This window comes from Mus musculus, chromosome 1 (genome assembly GCF_000001635.26).
Source record: "Mus musculus strain C57BL/6J chromosome 1, GRCm38.p6 C57BL/6J".
Classification (NCBI taxonomy): Eukaryota; Metazoa; Chordata; class Mammalia; order Rodentia; family Muridae; genus Mus; species Mus musculus.
Window position 1 is genome coordinate 98,048,867 of NC_000067.6, and position 17,248 is coordinate 98,066,114.

Consider the following 17,248-nt stretch of genomic DNA (forward strand, 5'->3'; position numbering starts at 1 on the left):
ACAGCACAATATAAACTGAAGGTTGTCACTCTGTACTATATACTTAGATCTTAGCTCTTTCAAAGGCACTATTATTATCTCTATTTCAATTTAGATGATGCCACGCCTGCCTCTTAATGTTTCCTTTGTAAGTAAACAGTTTACAAATGTCTAACCAGACCAGTGGCTTCAAAAACAGTAAATGGAATAGAACAGTACCAATTTCCAATCTGAAAAAAATATAGAGGTTTTTTTTGAACCTAATTGACAAGTTGGGGGGTTCTCACTCCTGTAGAGCTTGAGAAAAAATGAGAGCAGAATTGTAACATGTAGTCTCAGGAAAACATAGCATGCCATTAAGTCAGTTAACGAGAGAGAGCTTTCCAATCAAGCTTCCGTTCTTTCATCTGTGCTTTCTGAGATCCTGTTTGAAAAGCAAAACAGACCAAGTTCAGCAAGATGGTAGGTAAGCAGGAGTACTACTGAGAGCCAAGGAGATGGCTGGTCAAGTCTGTTGCTTGATACTGAGCTCTGACAACCTGAGCATCCCAGACCTGTATGGTGGAAGGAGAGAGCCAACTCCTGAAAACTGTTATCTTGCTTCCTTGCTTTCACATGCATGCTATAGCATGCACACGTGCTCATGTGCATGTACACACCATATACACTAAGTATAAAAAACATATTGCTCTACACATATGGCATGATTTAAAAAAAAAAAACCCACAACAACAACATCTGTTGGATTGAGGATATAGCTGATAGGTAGAATGCTTGTGTAATATTCATGAGGGCCTCTGAATTCAATCCCTCGTGCTCATAACTGTGTGTGCCAGCTCATCTTTGTAATCCCAGAAATCAGGAGGTAAATCAGGAGGCTCAGTAGTTCAAGGTCATTGAAGCTAGCCTGACCTTTATAAAATCACATCTCAAACTGTTTCTGTTTATATGAATATACACTGAAAAGTATCTAGAAGTGCTCACTTTGGCAGCACATATACTAAAATTGGAACAATACAGAGACGATTAGCATGGCCCCTGCGCAAGGATGGCATGCAAATTTGTTAAGCATTCCATAGTTTTCAGTCCCATGGAGGGAGCAGCAGTGTCAACAGGCCAGACTCCCTGCCCCGCCTCCAAGAGCTCCCCGAGACTGGACCACCAACTGAAGAGTACACATGGAACGATCCATGGCACTGGCCACATATGTGGTCGAGGATGGCCTTGTTGGACATCAGTGGGAGGAGAAGTCCTTGGGTCTGATGGGGTTTGATGCCCCAGTGTAGGGGAATGCCAGGGCAGGAGGACGGGAGTTGGTGGGTGGGGGAGCACCCTCATGGAGGCGGGGGGGGGGATGGGATACAGGGTTTCCCAAAGGGGAGACCTGGAAAGGGGAAAACATTTGAAATGTAAATAAAGATAAACATCTAATTTTTTAAAAAAGTATCTAGAAGGTGTACCACACACAAATGTTAGGAGTGACACTTTGGGCAATTTAAATTACAGATTATGTTTGTCCTTCAATCTTTATATGATTAACTACTTTAAAGAAGATTTAGCCATGAATTCAACAAGCAGAAATCCACCTAAGTGTGCTCTGTGGTAGTAGCCATCCTGGCTCCTGAATCCACAGAGGGCTCATCACAGCTTTGGTGGGCCAGGTCCTACACTAACCACAGGCGTTCAAGGATGCTTCAAACAAGTCTTTTTTTTTTTTTTTTTTAATAACCTTCCTGGTTGAATGGAGCTAGGAAGTAAAAGTGAATTAAAGTTATCAAGGAAACAGACACATCAAAGGAAGCAGGTGCACTGACCTTTCCCGAGATGTGAGTCAAAAAGGCAAAACAATCCATCAATACAACTAGTTTGTTAGATTTATTTTTAAAGAACAATCACAGGAAGAGTACAACCACACATCAGGCAAAAACCATGAGATCTCTAACACTATAAAGCGCTAAAGAAAACACAGAAGATTGCCAGGAAATAAATCCTGCCAATGGCCCTAGGTGGCCAGATTATGTGGTCTGCCAAAGATGTTTCTTTGGAGACAAGGACCTAATTTCTCTAGCTCCTACCCACAATTCATCCTGAGATAGCTTTTATTCTCCTGTAATTTAATTTTTAAAAAACAGCTACATGTAGTGTATCCTACTCAATATGCTTGTTCCTTTTCCCTCCACCATTAATTTTCTTCTCCCAACAGTGCAATGTCACTGGCTTCTTACAGATCATAAATTCTTCACTTGATAACTTTATATAAAAACACTACCACCTGTCTGCCTTTGTGTTTATTCTTAAGAGCTGCAACTGGTGAAGTTCACGCCCACATTAGACCACCCACAGGAGCACAAGGTCCAGAGGTTAGAAGCACAGCTGGGCGAAAAGACAGATGTACCCAGTAACAGACTAGACTCTCCTGTGGTCTGACAGGTTCCAGCTGGACCCCCCCTTGCATCTGTCCTAACGTCAGAAAAACAATATGCTTATCCTTTGAGAATCTGAAAGCTTCACTAGTACCCAGGCTGAAACAAATCAAAACTTAAAGTGAGAAATTATCCTTTTACAATATGAGTGTATTTGTCAAACCTAAGTCTAGCCTCCAGGAAACACCCTAACCTTTAAACTGAAGTTAGGAAACCCACACGGCCATCAGCCTGACTTGTATATTTATCTGGTATGAGTGCAAGCTGGTTTATGAAAGAAGCAAAGGGAGGTTAGAGTCCAGAGGGATGTTCAAGCCAATTTCTTTTTTGTTTGTTTGTTTTGTTTTGTTTTTTGTTTTTCGAGACAGGGTTTCTCTGTGTAGCCCTGGCTGTCCTGGAACTCACTCTGTAGACCAGGCTGGCCTCGAACTCAGAAATTCACCTGCCTCTGCCTCCCAAGTGCTGGGATTAAAGGTGTGCACCACCACTGCCCAGCTTCAAGCTACTTTCTAAGGTCAGAGCAGTCAGCTCCAGTGGCCATTGGGCTCTCTCCTCCATACATATCTCTGAGGATAGGACAAAGCACCCTTAATCCACTGATACCGCACTGCCTCCTAACCCAGAGGATCAGTTCTCTTGGATGTTCTGCTCTTGGTCGGATGCTTATCTAACTCCAAGTCAGCACAGTACATACTGGAAGTGCATGGGGCTTTACAATCAACACTTGGGACTTGGGATTTTAGTTAAAACAAATCCACACTGAGCTAATGAAAAAGTACAAGAACTGGTAGAAAGGTCTATGGCCTGCCATCATATTGAAAGCCAGGTACCTGGATATGGCAGTCTCTAGATGGTCCATCCTTTTGTCTCAGCTCCAAACTTTGTCTCTGTAACTCCTTCCATGGGTGATTGTTTCCAACTCTAAGAAGGGGCAAAGTGTCCACACTTTGGTCTTCGTTCTTCTTCAGTTTCATGTGTTTTGCAAAGGTAGGGGAGTTGGGGGGAGGGTATGGGGGACTTTTGGGATAGCATTGGAAATGTAATTGAGGAAAATACGTAATAAAAAAATATTTTTAAAAAATTAAAAAAAAAAAGAAAGCCAGGTACCGGTCAAATTTAGTGACCTGTCCCCTGGCGTCTTTCTATCTGACATCTTATAACTTTCTCCTCTCATTACTGACTTCTGTCTTCAGTGTAACCTTCTTCTGGTCCATCTGTGATCATTACTTTGTCCTTGATAAGTCTTTAACTATCTTGTCCAGTTTACCGCTGGTCAAGATTCTAAAAGGCTCCCCCTGTAGGACACTGCATCAACACATCCAGTCTTACCTCTGAGCACCTCAGACAGTAGCCCACTAGACAATCCAACACACTAACAATCCTGTGCTTTCTCCGTTCTAGAAATGGCCGCTGCTTCCTTTTCAGGAAAGTCCGTATGTATCTACCGTCCCACCCCACCTTGTCTCCACATTACTTTCATCTCTTCCTATCAATGAAACCTTCCCCACCCACCAAGACCTATCTCTCTCCCCTGCAAGAGATCTGGATCTCAGCATTGCTGAAGTTCTTGATCTCTCTAGCCACCCTTATTCTTTTGTGGGCCTAGGACTGTTACTCACTGGTAGAGTCTGTACTTAACAAGTGCGCTGTTCCTCCCCTGCAAGTAACAGAGAAAAAAAAAAGAAAAAAAAAAGATGCACAGTTGCTGCAATTTCCCTACTTCCTCTAAGCTTCTGAAATGTAGTCTACACATGCTTCCTAGCCACTACCTAGAACGTTCACTCAGTCAGCAGTGAATGAACACAAATTTCAAAATCCTACTTTCAACTTTGCAAGGTTCTTATGATTAACGCTTTTACTTAAGCTTTTTAAAAAAGAACCCTGTGTGCCTCGCTAAGGTCTCAATATGAATTTTGCTTTCAAAAGATGAAAACAAGACAAAAAACAAAACAAAACAAAACAAAACAAACAACTGCTCAACTAGATTCCATCATTTCTACCATTCAACTTCTAATTCCCCTGATTTCCCATTGCGTCTCTCATTTGGACTTCTACCTTCTAATAAATAGCTACCTTTTCTGCAAGGAGACCCGATAGATTCACCCATGTAAGAAATCTTTTCTTTTGTGTGTGTATGTGTGTGGTTTGGTTGGCTTTGGGTTTATTAATTGCTTTTTTTGTTTTAATTTTCTATTAGTTTCCATTATTAAATTTTTATTCACTTTACATCCTGCTCACTGTTCCCTTCTAGTTACCCCCTCCCTCAATTCTTCCCCTTCCCCCCCTCCCCTTCTCCTCTAAGGAGGTGGCCCCCTCAGATATGTGTAGCAGTGTTTTGCCTGCATGGATGGCTGTGCACCATATGTATGCAGTTTCTATGGAGTGCAGAAGGTGGCGCAGGCGCCTCTGGAGGCCACTTCTCAGTCCAAAAGAAATGAAGCTACTCCCTTTTATCCTCAAAGAATTTAAATTTTGCTTTCATTTAAAGGTCAAGGATTATCTCTTCACTGTACTTTTTAACTCATTCAAGAGTCCAGCATTTTACACCCATATCCTAAACTGAACACAGATAGCAAAGCCCTTAGTGTCTTGAATCTAAAAGCCAAGGAATTATACACTGTGGCTTACTTTAATGCCTAAAACTTATTTCGGCATTTCGTGATTCTAATTTTGATTACAATTCTCAGAAGTGAGGGATTAAGCTCTAATATTTTTTTTTCTAAAGAATCTAGTTGAAGCTAGCTTCCTATGTGAGCCCTTTGATTAGTCTGATTTAAAATACCTCTTCCCTAGGATACAAATAAAGAACCCTGAGGGAAATGGGGAGCATGCATAGGAATTGAAGCAGGCACTAAGGGGTTAAGGATGATGCCTGCAGCCTAAGAGGTCCAGCAGAGCAGAAAGGGTCTGACAGCCAGATTGGGCTCAGTGCTTCTGAATAGCATCCCTTCTGTGTGTGGACCCTGCGACGGGCAGGCGTTCAGGAAGACTGTATCTCTGGATTTAAATTAATCAACCAGTCAGTGGTACAATGCTGGATTCTCTTCCCTTTAACTTATTAAAGCAGATTTACTGGCAGTTCCCAAATCATGTCAGTGACTTCTTAAAGGTCAAGCCAAGCAGTATACATCAAATATTGCTCTTAGAAAAGAATATCCAAACCTCTGCATCTCCCCCTCCCACCCCTTCACATGCTGTGTGGAATTCCTGCAGTGAATCAGCCCATTTTAATGAACTACCTTCATTTTCTTTGTCATTTTTCTTCTGAAATCTAAAACACAATTTATACAGTTTAATGATGATATTAATTATGAGGAAGCTTGTTTAAGTCCCATATGAGGTTAAAACATCAATAGGTCAGTTATAATGCCACACTGGGGAGAGGAAGACAAAAGTAAGGACTCCAGTCAACAGGAGCCATGTCCAGAACAAGAGAGTTAAAACCAAAGCAGAAACAGTAGATTGGGAAAAACAGAGGAACGAGATAACTACCGTCACTGTCAGGCACGGAGTGCCCAAGAAACAGAAGCATTTATTAGAAAATACCTCAAGTCAGGTAGAAAATTTCATCTGTATGAAAAAACTACAGATTCTAGCGCATGGGGAGGTTCTTCGAAATCTAGTGTCCTGTTGCTGTTGTGCTGCAGTCAGAGAGCAAATGCGGTCTTGTAAAATATTAATTATGCACGGACTGAGCACTGAAGGTAAAAGAAGAGGGTAGAGAAGCTCAGCTAAGGATAACAGACTATGAAGTGTTCAGGACCAATGCTTGTCTGAGATGCTGTGGAAACAATTATTACCCATTCAGACGCTCAGAAGATGATCCAAGAACTTACCACATCACCCTCCTCCTCTGTCCTAATAAGATTCCCGAATTCCAGTTGTGAAAAGGGAGGCGATGTTCAAAGCACTTTTAGAACCGACCACGGAGTCTACTGCATCCAATCTCTGTGCAGTTAGACCAGTTACATAGCTTCCCCGAACCTCGGATTTGTCACCTTTAAAATTCAGGAAAGACTACCACTAAGGCACTGGAGATACATTGCTGAAAAGAGTGCGTTTTCCCCTATGTGGGAAATGAAAAGAAGAGCAAGTCATAGCTATTTTTATATAAGTAGAAGGCGGCACAGAAGAGCCATACCACGTGATGGCGAGACATGCCCTGACTGGCCAGCGGGATGTGTGGTGTCCAAAGAAGCTGCAGTACAATAAGGAGGGACAAGGAGCATGGACCAGGGCCGACTCCTCAAGGCAAGAGTAATCGTTCAAAGAAATGGGCCTCGACTGTTTGGAGATGATAAGCCCAGGATGGCTACAACGGCAAGAGGCAAAGAAGAACAGAGAGGCCCACATCAGAATGCCCAGTGAAGGAACATGTGGACATCGAACGCGTGAGTGAAGTGGCAGGGAGAGCATACACCTGGAAACTCAAAATCGGGAGCCAAATTGTAGCTTCGTGAAGCACGCTGTCCAGTCATTGCCCACAAGGAGGGTTACATCTGTCTACCCCCACCTCTTCCCGTAACTGACTTTGAGTCTGTACTAGGGAATCATTAGCAAATGCAGCGGAAAGGTGAGGAGAGTCAGATTACCTCAGGCAGGTGATACAGCTCATGTCAACCAACACCTAGGAAGCAGCAGAGCCTTCTTGCCATCCATTCTGTGTCCAGAAGGATTGTGAAGCCAGGAGGAGCTCACTGTGCATACAAGTGAGATAAAGAATAAGGTTGCCAAGGCACTGGGACTTGTTTTTGTTTTGATACTTACTTCTCGGGATATAAGGATATGTTACATATCTTAAATCTACAGCGTAGAGACAATCTCTTGTTAAAAGTGACTGGCCTACAAAATTGGGGTGTAACAAGTCTGAAGACCATAAACCCCAACCTTCTGGCATACATGTAAAAAATTTCAAAAGGAGCCTTTTTACTTTTATTTCCTCAAATACATTTTTAAAATTCCAGCTAGCATAATCCTCTGACTTGGACATGGGGTATATTATACAACGAGCACTCAGCTAGCGTATTCTGTTTTCTTTATTCACAGGCTGTATTCTGAAGTGGGCATACGGGCACCATTCATTTCTATAGTGAGATCAGTTATAAACACACCGTTAGTGAAAATAGCAACTCCTACCCGATTTAGTGATTAAGTAACTTTTTAAAACTAAGATGGCTTAATGTTCCTGTCAGAAGTCCAAGGTCTTTCAGCAGCAGTGAGTCAGCTACCCTCCAGCCTAACTGCTCCTTATCGCTGCTTTAAAATGTGCACACACAGCAGGCACACATTCTAAAATTAAGTGATTGCTCTTGGATACCTTTACCCACATAACAACAAATTCGTATAGTTAAATGGGAAGACAGGAATCTTCAACAATCTAGTTCTAAAGGACAGGGGCTTCATCTTTTAGGGATGCAGACCAGTGCGAAGCAACACAAAGCAGGTAATAAGACAAAAACAGTGGTTTTCAACTTTCCTCATGTTGTGGTGACCTCCAATCATTAAGTTGTTTTGCTGCTACTATGTAACTGTAATTTTGCTAGTGTTAGGAACTGTAATGGAAACATCTGACATACAAGATATCTGATATTACAACCGCAAAGGGGTTCATGAGCCACAGGTTGAGAACCCCTGAACTAAAACAACAAATAACAAAAGGAATGCAATAGGCAGAAAACTCTCCCCAAAGCACTCACTCACTTGCTCACCTGCCAGGCAGGCTTTCCTCCCAGTGTTCTGAGAGAGAGGTTTATAAGCAGAAAGGGGGGAAAAAAAAAGATGGCCTCTGTTATACTGATTTGATTTCAGCAAACTAACCAGAAATGGAGTTTGTATTAGAAAGAGCCACAGGCAGGAACAATAATATACTATCCCTATCAGAGGAGTTGGGTTTATTCATGAGCCCCCGCTGAGTTCAGAAGAGAAAAAGGCAGGAGAAAGCTCACTTCAAAGTACTGCTGAAGGATGATTAACACTAGCCACAAACAGGAACCGCAGGCTTCTTTGATGTCGAGAATTTTTAGTGCCTAAGTTTAAAGAAAGGACATCTACTAAGTTTAAACACTAAAAAAAAAAAAATAATAAAAATAAAAATTCCAATAATACATGTCCTCTGCATGCTGAAAAGCAGTTAATTACCTAAGGGAATAAACGAAATTTAGAACTCCAACTCAGAAGTTACGCCTTAAATACAAAACCCGCAAATATTCCGCCCTTGTCAAGGTTCTGTGGCAAAATGCCAGCTCTAATATGTACTGTGTATAAATAAATATGAGGCTCCTCATTGTCTCTCTTCATATCACAACAGGAAAAATACGGTGAACACTTACCAAGCAACATATACAAGCTAATTTCAAGATGTCGCCTGAGCTCGAGCCCAGAGTTGATGTGGTTTGGTTGCAGAGAGTATGGTGGCAAGAAAAGATGCAGGACTCCATTTGAGGCTAACACTAACAGTCACATGAATGTATTAGCCCTGGACAGCTGAGAAACCTTTGTCAATTATTCACCATGGTGAATCTTCGCCCAGAAATTGAGAATTAGGCTTCAGTACTGATGCTCTTAAAGTCACTGTGAAGGGTCTACAAAAATTCCAACAGTAAAGGGAGGTTAAAATGTTTGATTTTTATGGCAATCATCAGTATTTGCCAGATGAGGTTAGCAGCCAATTCCATGCAACTCAGATGACTTTTAGCGCACAAATACTAGACCTGATATTATTTACTAAAATATTTGTACTTAACAACTTCAAAATAGTCTTAAAACCCCAGTGTTGGAGAGATACAAGTTTCTCTTCTCTGTCTAATAAATTCATGCATTTCTAATACCTACTTGGGAAAAAGTTGTATTTCATTTACAAGATAAAAATGCAGCTTTCAAAAAAATTTAGTTTAACCTTCTGGTCTGCATGCTTCTATAGTAGGTCCAAACTATACTGAGCTGCTGAACAAAAGACACACTAGGAAACAAGATGTCCTTTTCAATTGTTTTACATACAATAGTCTCACAGCAACATGGACAAAGTTAATTATCACTGCTGAAAATGTGACCACTCAAAACCTTCACAATGCTAACAGTAATTTTAAAACAATAGTCGGAAACCATCATCTAACTCCAGACACTCTCACAGAACTAAGTAAGTACCATGTCTGCTATGAAGGAGATACAAAGTAAACAAATGGCCGGCTACCATATTAACTTGCTAGTTACAGAGGCAGAGAGGTGCCTGAAAGTCTGAGACTATTCACCACCAAACCCAGGTCCTAGGTCTAGTATGCATGCAGGACAGCCCCTGAGGACTGACTTCACGAAGGGTCAGTACAGTTCAAACTTCAGTTCAGAGGGCTCAGGCTCTGTTGGGCTCCTTGTCACTGAACTGACTCAATCGAAGGTGACTTTAAAACTTCCATTGGATTCCTGGTAGCCAGCTCAAGGTCGCTCTCAAATACCTTAATCCAAAATCTATCACCAGACCACGGAATGTTTTGTTGATGTCCAATGTGTCAACAAAGGTGTGTTTGGTCATTTAACAAAAGGCATTTCTCCTGTGTGATATTATTGGCCTCTGGACCTATAAATATAAATTAAACAAAATAAATTAGGATTAATAAAAAGTTGCTTGCCAAAGTGGAAGATTTCAAGAAAATTAAATCATTAGACCCTCTGATAACAGGGCTGGGAAAGAGTTCCTTTTCCATACCCAAAGCAGAGGAAATAGAGTTCTCTGTTTCCACTAGAGACATTTGCTATTTGTTTGTGGACAAAGGCCCAATTATGCATATTTTCCCGACGTTCAGTCAAGAATGAAGGTCAATCAGCAGACATCTCTGACATCAACACTATAGCCTGCCATGAATACAGATGTTCCAGGTCCTTCCATTTAGAGTTCTCTCTACAAGGAGCAAAGATTTCTTTCTTTGTCAGAAGGGCAACTTTTAAGAAAAATCATTTTGCTAATACACAAAGGAAATAGCTAGGAAGCCTGATACAAAACTGATAGTAACAATGCCCAGAGATATCAGTGCACACACATTAGCTCAGCAGGAGTTGCTCTGACAAACACCTTTAAAGTCTTCATTGTACAGGAGAAATGAGCATCTCAACACTGGAGTTAGACTAAGCTCCAAATGACGGCTCTCCTCACGATTTCTCCAAAATTCCCAAAAGTGATTTGAGTTTTATCTAAAGAATGAGAAAAAAAAATCAGCAGCCAAAGCAAGAAACTGAGAATGCACAGGAGCTGGGTAAGGCATCTCACATTTTCAACACTCTTCCTGTTTGCCCCTGTCTAGAGTAATTGCTTATGCTTAGGAAAAGCCACAGTGCCAAAAGTGGACACCACACCAGAAACAGGAATTCCTTCATGAATCACTCCATTAGAAGCTGAAATACAGCTCTGAAGTAAGAAAACTGCCATGAGGATTTCCATGGTTGCATTTTACATGGTAAATAGATAGAGGTGATTTTGTAATTTCTTTTTTTCTCTTCTCTTCTCTTCTCTTCTCTTCTCTTCTCTTCTCTTCTCTTCTCTTCTCTTCTCTCTCTCTTTCTCTCTCTCTTTCTTTCTTTCTTTTTTTGTTTTTTTCGAGACAGGGTTTCTCTGTATAGCCCTGGCTGTCCTGGAACTCACTTTGTAGACCAGGCTGGCCTCGAACTTAGAAATCTGCCTGCCTCTGCCTCCCAAGTGCTGGGATTAAAGGAGTGCACCACCACGCAATTTTGTAATTTCTTATAGGAGAATTAGCTTAACCACAAATAGCACTTAATATGCTATTTAAGAAAATTGTCTTCAGTTTTCCACAAAACAAATAATACTTCTTAAAAGTCTACACTGATAACCACACAGGCTAAGGGGAATCTTGTAATACTAACTCTTTTATTTTAAAGCAGTAAAGAAAATCTCCCAATCTAACCGCATCCTGCAAATGCTTCAAATGTTTTGTCTTGGACTGGACTTAACGATTCCTGTCTCCAACAGAATAACATAAATCATTAAGAAGCTACTTCTCCAAATGCATTGCAAGCAAAGGTCATTCCATCAGCTCAGTCACACCTGAGGCTAAGGACTGTTCCCCGTGCCTCCCAGGGAACCTCGTGGTCCTGCCTAGCCCATGGTACAGTAACTCCCAATGTACATAGCTCAGAAGGTGATGTGTTTCAGTCATTCATGTTTAGAGGATAATTTAAATTAACTCTACGAAGCAGGAAGTTAAAGTCTCAAGGAGTAACTGGCCAAGGATAAAGAAACCACTACAAGTACATTATATATTCGAAGTCATTAAATACATAATGAATTTTATTTAAATTTCTCCAATAGAAATCAGTAGTTATTTAAATGTGGTCAATGAATGAAAAAAAAAGTAAAATAAAAAAGGAATCATACATTTAATTTGTTAAGCCAGATAATTTTCCACACTTCTGGTTTAGAAGTGTGTGTGTGTGTGTAATCTGCTATATAGTTCAACTTCACAAAACCGGTAAGTTAATTTTGTTTATGTCTGGTATAAAATTGTTGTTAAACTACTTAAGGCATTTCATGTTATCCAAATTCATTTAAAATCACTTGCTAACCAGTTTTTGGTTCTGTTTTTTATGTAAGGGTATTTCCATGCCATTGTTCTTTGAGCTTTAAAATACACTTGCCACTTGCACTTAACATAATTATATTGATATATGGACCTATTTTGTACTCTACGAGGTCATCCTGAAGACTTTGCAACAATATCCAATTTAACATGTCTCCACTTGTATGAAGTGAGGTATTAGGAACAGACAAGTCTATGCACTTTGGAATTTATGTGTGGTGGATTAAACATACATCTGTGTATGTATCTCTTCTAATAGTTTTAAGTACAGGACACTTAGACGTTTAAGAAAAACCTCTCAGATTTAAAGGAGGGCATATTTACAAAGTTTTAAAATTTATTTTTGATTGATAATTGAAGCCATTATGGGGTACAATGTAATGTCTTGCTCTATTTTATATGAAAGTTTCACCCCAGTTAATTAACATACCTATCACTGCACCCTGCCATCCTTTTTCTCTTCTACATGCTAAGAACAGTTACACACACACACACACACACACATACACACACACACACACACACACACACACTCACATTAGAAGGCTAGGTGATGTGGAGAGACTATTCAAGGGTTAAGAGCACTGGCTGCCCTGCCAGTGACCCAGGTTCAATCCTCTGCATACGTGTGGTGGCTCACCACTGCTATCTGTATCCCTAGTGCCAGAGAATCTGATACCTGCTTCTGGCTTTCTCAGGCATCAGACATGTATATAGACACATAAAATCAATAAGCTTAAAATGACTTTCTGAGAAAAAGTTAGGATTGGCATCATTTTGGCATAGAAATAATAATTCGGTTCCTATAAGGACAAGACTCCTATGTAACACTATGTAAAAGGGAGCTTTCAGAGGACAAAAATTACTTGGTATATGAGAGTATTTGGTTACCATCTTCACTTATGTTCTAAGCACATGACCAAAGACTTCTTGCCTTTATTTCTACAGAAAACACATTATCTTCTGCTACTTAAACTCCTAGTCAGTGAGAGACCATCCTGAGGAACAAAAACTACCAAGTTGCATTCTAACTTCTAAGAAAAATGACGCACAGTAATTTTGTGTTAGAAGTTCTTCACTTCATAAAAATAAGGTTTGTAGAATATATTCAAGCAGGGCTCTCCTCTAGCGTATTAAGAGGAGATCTGAAATTATAAAATTTTCATTAGCTTTTCCCGATGTAACTCTTCACAATACCAGGAGGTAGCAACTGAAGCCGCACACATGATGTATTTGCAGAGTTTAAGAGATCCCACGTCAAGTGCCCCAAGGCAACCAAGACCTTTAGAGTCAAATGTTTAGTAAAAGGATAAAGCAGAAAGAAAGGAAAAACATTGTGCAACTGCTGAACACATCTTATATAAATAGATTCACTTCCTGGAATGTGGTAAATATTTATCTTAAACATTGCAGCCTCGGGACTTTTCATATCCATGCCTTGTATCACTACTGATTGGAGAGCAATTAATAACAATAAAGACTTCATTTACCACCAGCCTGTTTCTTAAGACCATAACTCTGGCAATTTTCCTATCCTCTAGAACACAAGCCCAAACCCAGCCACATGCATGTATTAATGAAAGTCTTCATAAATCACACATGAACTTTTTAAATGCACACAAGTCCTGTTTCAAAATAAGTTATAACTTCAAAATAATAAATGTCTGTAATCTCCTCTCATGGGAAAAAAGGATCATAATCCTACTCAATACCCACTTAGTATTTTTTCTATTCGACTTATTTATTCCTTAGCTATAATTGCAATTATCTGACTTCCACCCTCTCCTTTTCCTCTTGACTTTCCAGTTATCCTTCCTCCAACCCCTGCCATTCCCATGCAACCTCGTTGTATTTGATTATATTTGTTACATGTACACACCTGTTGTGTGTGATATATACACTTAACATCCTGTGTCTGTTTTGTTGTTTGTGTGTTTATGGTCTCAAGACTGATCACTCTGTGTTGAACAACTAAAAGGGGGGCTCATGCCTCGGAGAGGCTAACTCTTCCAGCAGTCATTAGTGATCTCTAGCTCTTTGTCTAGGTTTGGGACACCAGGAAATATGCCCCTTCCACATTAACATGAGCACTGATATTGCCCATTACTTCAGTCCTGGTATGGGGCATACTACTCCAATCCCAGCACCTGAGAGACAGAAGCAGGCAGATCTCTGTGAGTTTTGCAGGCCAGCCAGGGTTACAGAGTGACACCCTGTTTTGAACAACAGAATAAACAAACAGAACCATTATTGTTGTCTCCTTCTTGGAACAGATACAATTAGCAAGGTTTGTTAACCAGTAAAATGACACTGACTTTGGGCTGCACTAAAACGCAGAGCAAGGAAGCAGGCTGTTAGAAGTGTTCATTACAGCTTTGCCCTCCTTGGAGGAACTTCCACCATATCCTAGAGAAGACCCCAGAGGTTGGCTATCTGAAGTTACCTACTTATCTACGGCAAGGCAAAGTGCTGCACAGCTGATAGACTCACAATACATCTGTCTCACCGGGAAATAAAAAAAAGAGATCTGGGCCTGGGAATACAGCTCAGTGGTCATTCTCCTGCCTCAAATACAGGAGGCCCTGGGTTAAGTTTCTAGCAGTGTCCAAAACAACATCAACAAAAAGGACAATGACTATATATATATATATATGGATCGTCCATTCAAGAACAAATCACAAATAAATTTGTAGACTGTTGTATTATTTGTAAAGTCTATCTTAATTTTGAAAACAGAAAAATCCAAAGGGTGGGTGTTGATTAACAGCAATAGAAGAAATATTCTACTAGGATAAGCTTTTGGCACACAGGTCTTACAGGCATATAGAACAGATCCAAACACTTCTCCACAGTATGCAGAGCATGTAAAACTCATTATTTCCATGCATAAAGATTACAGGATTACATAAATGTGGTCATGACACCAACACACATTTGAATTATGATCCCTATTTTACCATTTTTATTTCTAAAGTTGGGAATAATCAAGATTCATCTGAATGTGGGGACTATGTGTTCCATACAGCATTCTACAGATGCATAGAGTCACGAGACCTTTCTGAAGGTAGTGCAGACTCATCAGACTGCTAACATATTTGTAGCCCTTTATTTAATTTTATATCTAACTGCTTACCTCTAAGAAAATAGAAATGGGCATAAAAGGAAACATGCTTTTATTAGAATTTTATTTATAATAGCAGATAATCTTGAAAATTCCTATAAAGATGATTAACATAATATAATAAATTATAATATAATATACCTACTCAGAAAGCAGCTGTGAAGAGGCATTTAGAGAGGAGGAGAAAATGCTGTCTAATGCTTATTGAAAGCATGCAGGCTCCACAGCACAGTAAGCATCAAGATCAAGTCTATGCCCCTAGATTTTTATTTCTGCCTGTGCACACATGCATGGACCCAGCATTAGAATACGCAAATAACTGATGTCAGTGCTTACTGCTTGAATGTACTGTCTGCAAGATAATCGTATATGACTCCTACATTTCCTGATTTTCTAAATTAAATCATTATAGTTTAAGAAAACAATGGAAGAAAGTATAACTGCTCTGAAAAAATAACTTTGGTTAATTTCTCTGGTGCTGTGTGGTTTCTGATAAATAGAATTTTACACAGCTCAGAATAATGAAAATGACTTTTATCTATGAAGAGTCTAACAAAGACTCCTCTGCTTAGAGAAATTGGGAAAAGAGCTTCAAGTCTTTATTTGGCAAGAGTGGCCACAAAATTGTGAAGAAAATTTCCCACCACAGCACTCAGATCTCTTCCCTGGATAACAGTCAAATCGTTCTCATGTGAATCACAGATTTTCCACCACTCAGGTGGCAAAGGCAGGTGGGTCTCTGAGTTCAAGACCACTCTGATCCACAAAGGGAGTTCCAAGACAGCTAGACTACAAACAGAAACCCTGTCTCAAAAAACAAAACAAAACAACAAAAATTAGAGTCTTAGACGAAGCTACGACCGTAGTAAGGTGAGTGCCCAGATGTTCAGGTACCTCTCAGAAGCAGCAGTTGTACATCTCTATAGAATGTGGTTAATAGTGCCGTTGATCCTAGACAGAGATTTTCAGCCAAAGTAATTGTTCATTCCTCAGTGGTGTCTTTATTTCAACAGCAAAAATTCATGGTATGTTTTACAACAGTTAAGGCATATTTAGTTCCCATAATCTAACACATCTGACGCTACATTTAAAAATAGTGTTTTAAAAGTTATTTTCTCCCTCCACTGAGCATGCAGGTAGGCTTAAAGAGCTGTTGAGATGCTGCTGATTGCTTTGCATATGAATTTATGACTATAATTTCCTGAATAAACAAATATCAATCAGCAAATATTTACCGAGTGTTTTCCTTGTTGCAAGAATCATGTCAAGTACTGAAAGAAAATTATGCTCAAATCATTTCCCAGATATATGCAAGATAAGGAAATTGTATTTTTCGCAAACTTAGCCTAACAATAACTGCTGAATATTTATGAACATGAATAATTAGCTAACCCTTTTACTTGACTTGTTAGTTTCTTCTCTAAATAACTAAAAACATTTTATTGCCTTGCAATGCTTTTTTAGCAAGCTAGTGGCAAAGCATTCATAATAAAGTACTTACCATTTTAAGTATTTTAGGTATGTATTCAGCAGCATCAAGCGTATTCACATTCTTGTGTATTGATTGCCGTTATTCACTACCAAAACACTTTCATCTTCCCTAGCCACAACTGTATCTATTAAACACTAACGTCCCACTCCTCTTGTCTTGATCATTGCTCTACTGCTATAAAGAGAAACCATGACCACGGGAACCCATATAAAAGAAAGCATTTAATTGGGGCTGGCTTACAGTTTCACTAGTTTAGTCCCGTATCATCATGGCATGGGAGCATGGTCACACAGAAGCAGACATGGTGATGGAGAAGTAACTGAGAGTTCTACATCCAGATCCACAGGCAGCAGGAAGAGAGAGCCACTAAGCCTGGCTTGGGTTTTTGTTACCTCAAAACCCACCCCCAGTGGCATACTTCCTCCAACAAGGCCACACCTACTCCTACAAGGCCACACCTACTCCTACAAGGCCACACCTCCTAATTCTTCTCAAGGAATGCCATTCCCTGGTCACTAAACATTCAAACGTAGGGTCCTTTGGTGGCCATTCTTATTGAAACTTCTCTTCCTGCATCCTTTCATGACCAGCATTCTATTTTCTGTCTGCCAATACTATATCTCGTTTAACTGAAACCAAAGCCTAGTTT

At 40.0% G+C, this 17,248-nt stretch overlaps 1 protein-coding gene and 1 non-coding gene across 18 annotated transcripts in view; one reads left to right on the forward strand and one right to left on the reverse strand.

Annotated features, from left to right (window-relative positions):
- Positions 1-17,248, reverse strand: part of Pam (peptidylglycine alpha-amidating monooxygenase) — a 274,763-nt gene that overhangs the window by 227,776 nt on the left and 29,739 nt on the right. Inside the window, exons 2-3 of one of the 17 annotated variants that reach the window (XM_030252162.1) lie at positions 8,732-9,972; positions 6,995-7,099 (exon numbers count right to left, since the gene is read on the reverse strand). The exons of the other annotated variants lie outside the window; for them this stretch is intronic. The gene's annotated coding sequence lies outside the window, so the exon portion shown is untranslated. The remainder of the gene's footprint in view (positions 1-6,994; positions 7,100-8,731; positions 9,973-17,248) is intronic. 17 annotated transcript variants of the gene reach the window in all.
- Positions 956-1,062, forward strand: Gm24465. Its single transcript, XR_003949170.1, has one exon. It is a non-coding gene; the product is annotated as a U6 spliceosomal RNA (small nuclear RNA).